Source organism: Saimiri boliviensis, assembly GCF_048565385.1.
Source record: "Saimiri boliviensis isolate mSaiBol1 chromosome 19 unlocalized genomic scaffold, mSaiBol1.pri SUPER_19_unloc_2, whole genome shotgun sequence".
Taxonomy (NCBI): Eukaryota; Metazoa; Chordata; class Mammalia; order Primates; family Cebidae; genus Saimiri; species Saimiri boliviensis.
Genome location: NW_027412503.1, coordinates 1,225,273 through 1,230,757, shown reverse-complemented (window position 1 = coordinate 1,230,757; position 5,485 = coordinate 1,225,273). Strand labels below are relative to the sequence as shown.

The 5,485-nt window shown below is 41.0% G+C and overlaps 1 non-coding gene across 1 annotated transcript; it reads right to left on the bottom strand.

Annotated features, from left to right (window-relative positions):
- Positions 1-4,366: 4,366 nt before the first annotated feature.
- Positions 4,367-4,473, bottom strand: LOC141583293 (U6 spliceosomal RNA). The gene has a single exon (XR_012515972.1). It is a non-coding gene; the product is annotated as a U6 spliceosomal RNA (small nuclear RNA).
- Positions 4,474-5,485: the final 1,012 nt, after the last annotated feature.

Below are 5,485 nucleotides of genomic sequence, written 5' to 3'. Positions count from 1 at the left end.
AAGAACCGACGCTCTGAGGCACCGGCAAAACCGCCTCGCCGGTCACAAGAGTCGCGATAGCGACCCGTGGGGCTCCTCCACTGGGAATCTCCTGGTGCGTGAGCAACAAGAATTCATGTGACGGTGTGGTGTCCTCTCGTTCTTTGCACTTTCACTGGGAGCTACAATCCCGAGCTGCTAGTGATCAGCATCTTGGATCTCTTGTCCCCAATCTGCTTTTAATTATGAAGCTCTTAAAGGAAATCCTTTTGAATCTCTTACTACCACATCATAGCTGGGAAAAACTGCTGATATTTTAAAAGTAACAAATACCAAACCAGAAAGAACTAGACTTAGGAACCAAACTCAGGTTGCTGTAGGGAACAGGGCAGAATCTTAGGATTGGAAGGTCACCATTGCTCCTTCAGTCTGGCCTTGGCTGGTAAAAGATGGCCTAATGTGACAGAAAATTTTTTTAACTAGGTTAAAAAAAAAGAAGAAATTTCTGCGAATTAGAAAATACGTACTTGGCAGCTACAAGAGTTTTAGCCAATTCAGATGACTTGCTTCCTAAAATTTGAATATTCCCTTGGATTTGACCAAGTCAGAAAGATATAGTCATAATTGACGAAAGAAAAGTGAAATAACAACAAAATCCCAAACATAAATAAATAAAAAAGTTAAGAAAATAAAAAATATACAATAAATATGATTACTGAGTATCATAATGTTAAGGAGAAATTAAAACTAAGTGGTTGGTAATCTTAACTTTTAGTCATTAAGGAAAAATTTTAAGACAAATCTCTAATTTAGCCACTTACTTGGAAATAAGGCTGAGGCTGATGACTGTTCTCTACCATCTTAGAAGTAGGAAAAAATTCACACTCACATTTCCTGTCAGAAGCAAGCTGAAACTCAAGAAAGGAAGTGCCTGCTCTCCACCATCATGGAAGCAGAACAACTTGTCTTCCTTACCAGAAATGAGAAAAACTTCATAAAAGGAGCTGTAAAGCAAAATCAGCCTTAGCTCTGAACCAAATTTTGGGAGATCTGGGACGCTCCGGAGGGCAGAAGCTCCCAAACCTCAGCAAATCATCTATCCTATTGGTTTGAACAATAAGGATAGCCCAGGTTGGTATCAAGCAATAATGACATTTATCAAAGGTCAGGGTCATATTGGTAATGTCCTCTTTTTTTTTTTTTTTTTCTTCTGAGGTAGAGTCTCGCTCTGTTGCCAGGCACCAGACTGGAGTGCAGTGGTGCAATCTCAACTCACTGCAACCTCTGTGTCCTGGGTTCAAGCAATTCTCCTGCCTCATCCTCCCAGGTAGCTGGGACTACAGGACCATGCCACCATGCTCAGTTAATTTTTTTTTTTTTTTTTTTTTTGTATTTTTAGTAGAGATGGGGTTTCACCATGTTGGCCAGGATTGGCTTGTACTCTTGACCTCATGATCCGCCCGCCTCGGCCTCCCGAAGTGCTGGAATTACAGGCTTGAGCCACCGTGCCGGGCCCATGTCCTTCTCTTTTTATCTGTATTCGTATAGCCTGTTTTGTCAGAAACCAGGATTGCAACACCTGCTTTTTTTCTGTTTCCCATTTACTTGAAGGATTTTTCTCCATTCATTTTGAGCCTATGTGTGGGAGTTCATGTGAGATGGGTCTCTTAAAGACAGCATAATCAAATGAGTCTTGGCTCTTTATCTATCTTGCTGCCCTATGTCTTTCAATTGGAGCATTTAGCCCATTTACATTTAAAGTTAGCAATGATATGTAAGGATTTGATCCTGTCATCACACTCCTAATTGGTAGCTTCACAGACTTGCATATGTGGTTGGTTTTTTAGCATCACTGGTCTGTGTAATTCAGTGCATTTTTGTAGTGGCTGGTGATGATCTTTTCTTTCCATATTAAATTCTACTTTCAGGAGCTCTTGTAAGGTAGATCTGCTGGTAATGAATTCCCTCAGCATTTGCTTGACTGAAAATGATCTTATTTCTCCTTCACTTATGACACTTCGTTTTGCTGGACTTGAAGTTCCAGGTTGATTTTTTTTTCTTTAAGTAGTTGAATATCTCTTCTGGCTTGTGGGATTTCAGCTGAGTGGTTCACTGTTTGTCTGAAGGGATTCCTTTTGTAGGTGACCTTGCCTTTCTCCCTAGCTGCCTTTGACAATTTTTATTTCATTTTGACCTCGGAGAACCTGATGATTATGTGTCTTAGAGATGTTCTTCTTGTGGCATATATGAGGTTCTCTAGATTTCCTGAATTCAATGTTGTTCTGTCTGGCTAAGTTGGGGAAATTCTGATGAATGATATTCTGAAATATGTTTTCCAATTTGGTTACATTTTTGTCATCTCTTTCAGGTACATTAATAAGGCATACATTTCACCTTTTTACATAATCCTTTATTTCTCAAAGGTTTTGTTCATTCCTTTTCATTCTTTTCCCCCATTCTTGCCTCTTTTCTTTCAGAAAGCCAGTTTTCAAGCTCTGAGACTCTTACCTTTGCTTGATCTATTCTACTAGGTGGTCTTGCACATGAGATGGTGCTGGTCTGACCTCAGCACTCCTTAGTCTGCTTGCCTCTCCCAGGACCCCAGCCTGCCCATACCTGCTTACAGGGCACCCTTGGGTGCCCACACACATTACAAAAATTTTTATAAGGCAATCACACAAAATTACCATGTGGCTGCATTATAAAATTCATGTAGTGTGCTTTTCAGCTCTATCATATCAGTTTATTCTTTTTTTAAAAGCTGTACTTCAGGTTATAGGGTACACATGCAGATCATGCAGAATTGTTGCATAGGTACACACATGGCAATGTGGTTTCCTGCCTCCATCCCGTCACATACATCTGGCATTTCTCTTCAGGTAATCCCTCCCTGACCTCCCCAACCCCTGGTGTCCCCCTGTTGGCCACCCCCAAAAAGACCCCAGTGTGTCATGCTCCCCTCCCTGTGTCCATGTGTTCTCATTATTCATCACCTGCCTATGAGTGAGAACACGCAGTGTTGGATTTTCTGTTCTTCTGTCAGTTTGCTGAGAATGATGGTTTCCAGATTGATTCATGTCCCTACAAAGGACACAAACTCATCGTTTTTTGTGGCTGCATAATATTCCGTGGTGTATGTGTGTCACATTTTCCTTGTCCAGTCTATCATCTCTGGAAATTTGGGCTGTTTTCAGTTCTTTACCATTGTAAACAGTGCCACTGTGAACATATGTGTGCATGTGTCTTTATAATAGAATGATTTATAATCCTTTGGGTATATACCCAGTAATTGGATTGCTGGGTCAAATGGAATTACAATTTCCAGGCCCTTGAGCAAGTGCCACACTGCCTTCCACAATGGTTCAACTAGTTTGTACTTCTAGCAACAGTGTAAAAGTGTTCCTATTTCTCCACATGCTCTCTGGTATCTGTTGTCTCCAGATTTTTTAATGGTCACCATTCTAACTGGCATGAGGTGATATCTCAATGTGGTTTTGATTTCTCTAATAACCAGTGATGATGAGTATTTTTTCACATGTTTATTGGCCTCATATATATCTTCTTTTCAAAAGTGTCTGTTTATATCCTTTGTCCACTTTTGAACGGGTTTGCTTGTTTTTTTCCTTGTAAATCTGCTTTATTTCTTTGTAGATTATGGATATCAGCCATTTGTCAGATGGGTAGATTGCAATAATTGTTTCTCATTCTGCTGGTTGCTGGCTCACTCTAATGATGGGTTCTTTTGCTGTACATAAGCTCTGGAGTTTAATAAGGTCCCATTTGTCTATTTTCCTTTTTGTTGCCAATGCTTTTGGTGTTTTAGTCATGAAGTACTTGCCTACACCTATGTCCTGAATGGCTTTGCCTATTTTTTTTTCTAGATTTTTATGGCATTAGGTCTATGTCTAGATCTTTAATCCATCTGGATGTAATTCTACTGTAAGGTGAAAGGAAGAGGTCCAGTTTCTGCTTTCTGGACACTGGTAGCCTGTTTTCCCAACAACAATTATTAAACAAGAAATCCTTTTCCCATTGCTTGTCTTTCTCAGGTTTGTCAAAGATGAGATGGTTGTAGATGTGTGCCATTGCCACCAGGACCTCTGTTCTGTTCCATTGGTCTATTTCTCTGTTTTAGTACCAGTACCATGCTGTTTTGATTACTGTAGCTTTCTATTATAGTTTGAAATCGGGTAGCATGATGCCTCTGGCTTTGTTCTTTGTGCTTAGCATTGTCTTGGCTATGCAGAGTCTCTTTTGCTTCCATATGAAGTTTAAGGTGGGTTTTTCCAGTTCTGTGAATAAGGTCATTGGTAGCTTGAGGGGGACAACATTGAATCTATAAATTACTTTGGGTAGTACGGCCATTTTCACGATATTGATTTTTTCTACAAATATGCAATGCTTCATGAATTTTTAGGTCCTCCTTGATCAGGGGCCATGCTAATCTTCTCTGAATTATTCTAATTTTAATATATGTGCTGCCAAAGTGAGCACCAGTAATGTTGTTTATACTGGATATATTGCCTGTTAGCTCCTGCGATGTTTTACAATGATTTTTGGCCTCCTTGCATTGGATGTTGACATACTTCTTTCACTTAGTGAACTTTGTTTCTACCCACATTCTGAATTCTACTTGTATCATTGCAGACATGTCAGCCTCTGGCCAGTTCTGAAAACTTGAACAGGCTGAACAGTTGATGTAATCATCTGGAGGAAAGAAGGCATGCTGACTTCTTGAGTTTCAGTGTTCTTGCACTGATTCTTCCTCATCTTTATGAGCTTATTCAACTTCAACCTTTGAGGTTGCTAACCTTTGCACAGGGTATTTTTCTTTTATCATGTTTGATGATCAGGAGGGTTTGATTGTGGTTTAAGGTAGAAGCAGGCAGCTGCCTTTGGTTTTGGAGGATTTCAGTGGGCCAATATTCATCTCTCAATTCCTGGACTGTGTGCTTTAATTCTGGGAAACTTATATTGGGTCTCAACTTTGTTCTCTGGCTCCTCAAAGTTTGGAGTCTACTGCACTGAAGGAAGCAAAATGTGGCAGGTGTTGGCAGAGTGCTAGCAGATGCACACCTGCCTGCTTCCCTGTTGGCATTTGCCCAGTGGTGGAAGTGGTGGAGGCAAGACAGCTTGGTGGCGGCCAGAAGACCCCTGCTGTGTGTGCTGTTGCACTGGAGGTAGTGTTGGTTCAGGCCAGGGTGCTGGCCTGTGCATGTCTGGGTGCCATCTCTGTGACCCCCTAAGCAGCAACGACCACTCAACGTATATTAGCATTCCCTTTTCGTGCACAGAATTAGCACAAGGAGAAGGTGTTGGCAGAGGTTGTGATTTTGTTCCTCTGCCTACCATGGCTCTTTCTTCAATGGGAGTTGGTGTGGGTTGAAGTGCGTGCTACAATCCCATGTGCTGGTAGGGCAAGTACAGCAAAATCTACTCATGTAAACACACACCAGCAAAGTGATGTAGGACGTTTGTGTATAAAGAGCTTCAGTATGGAGAGGCA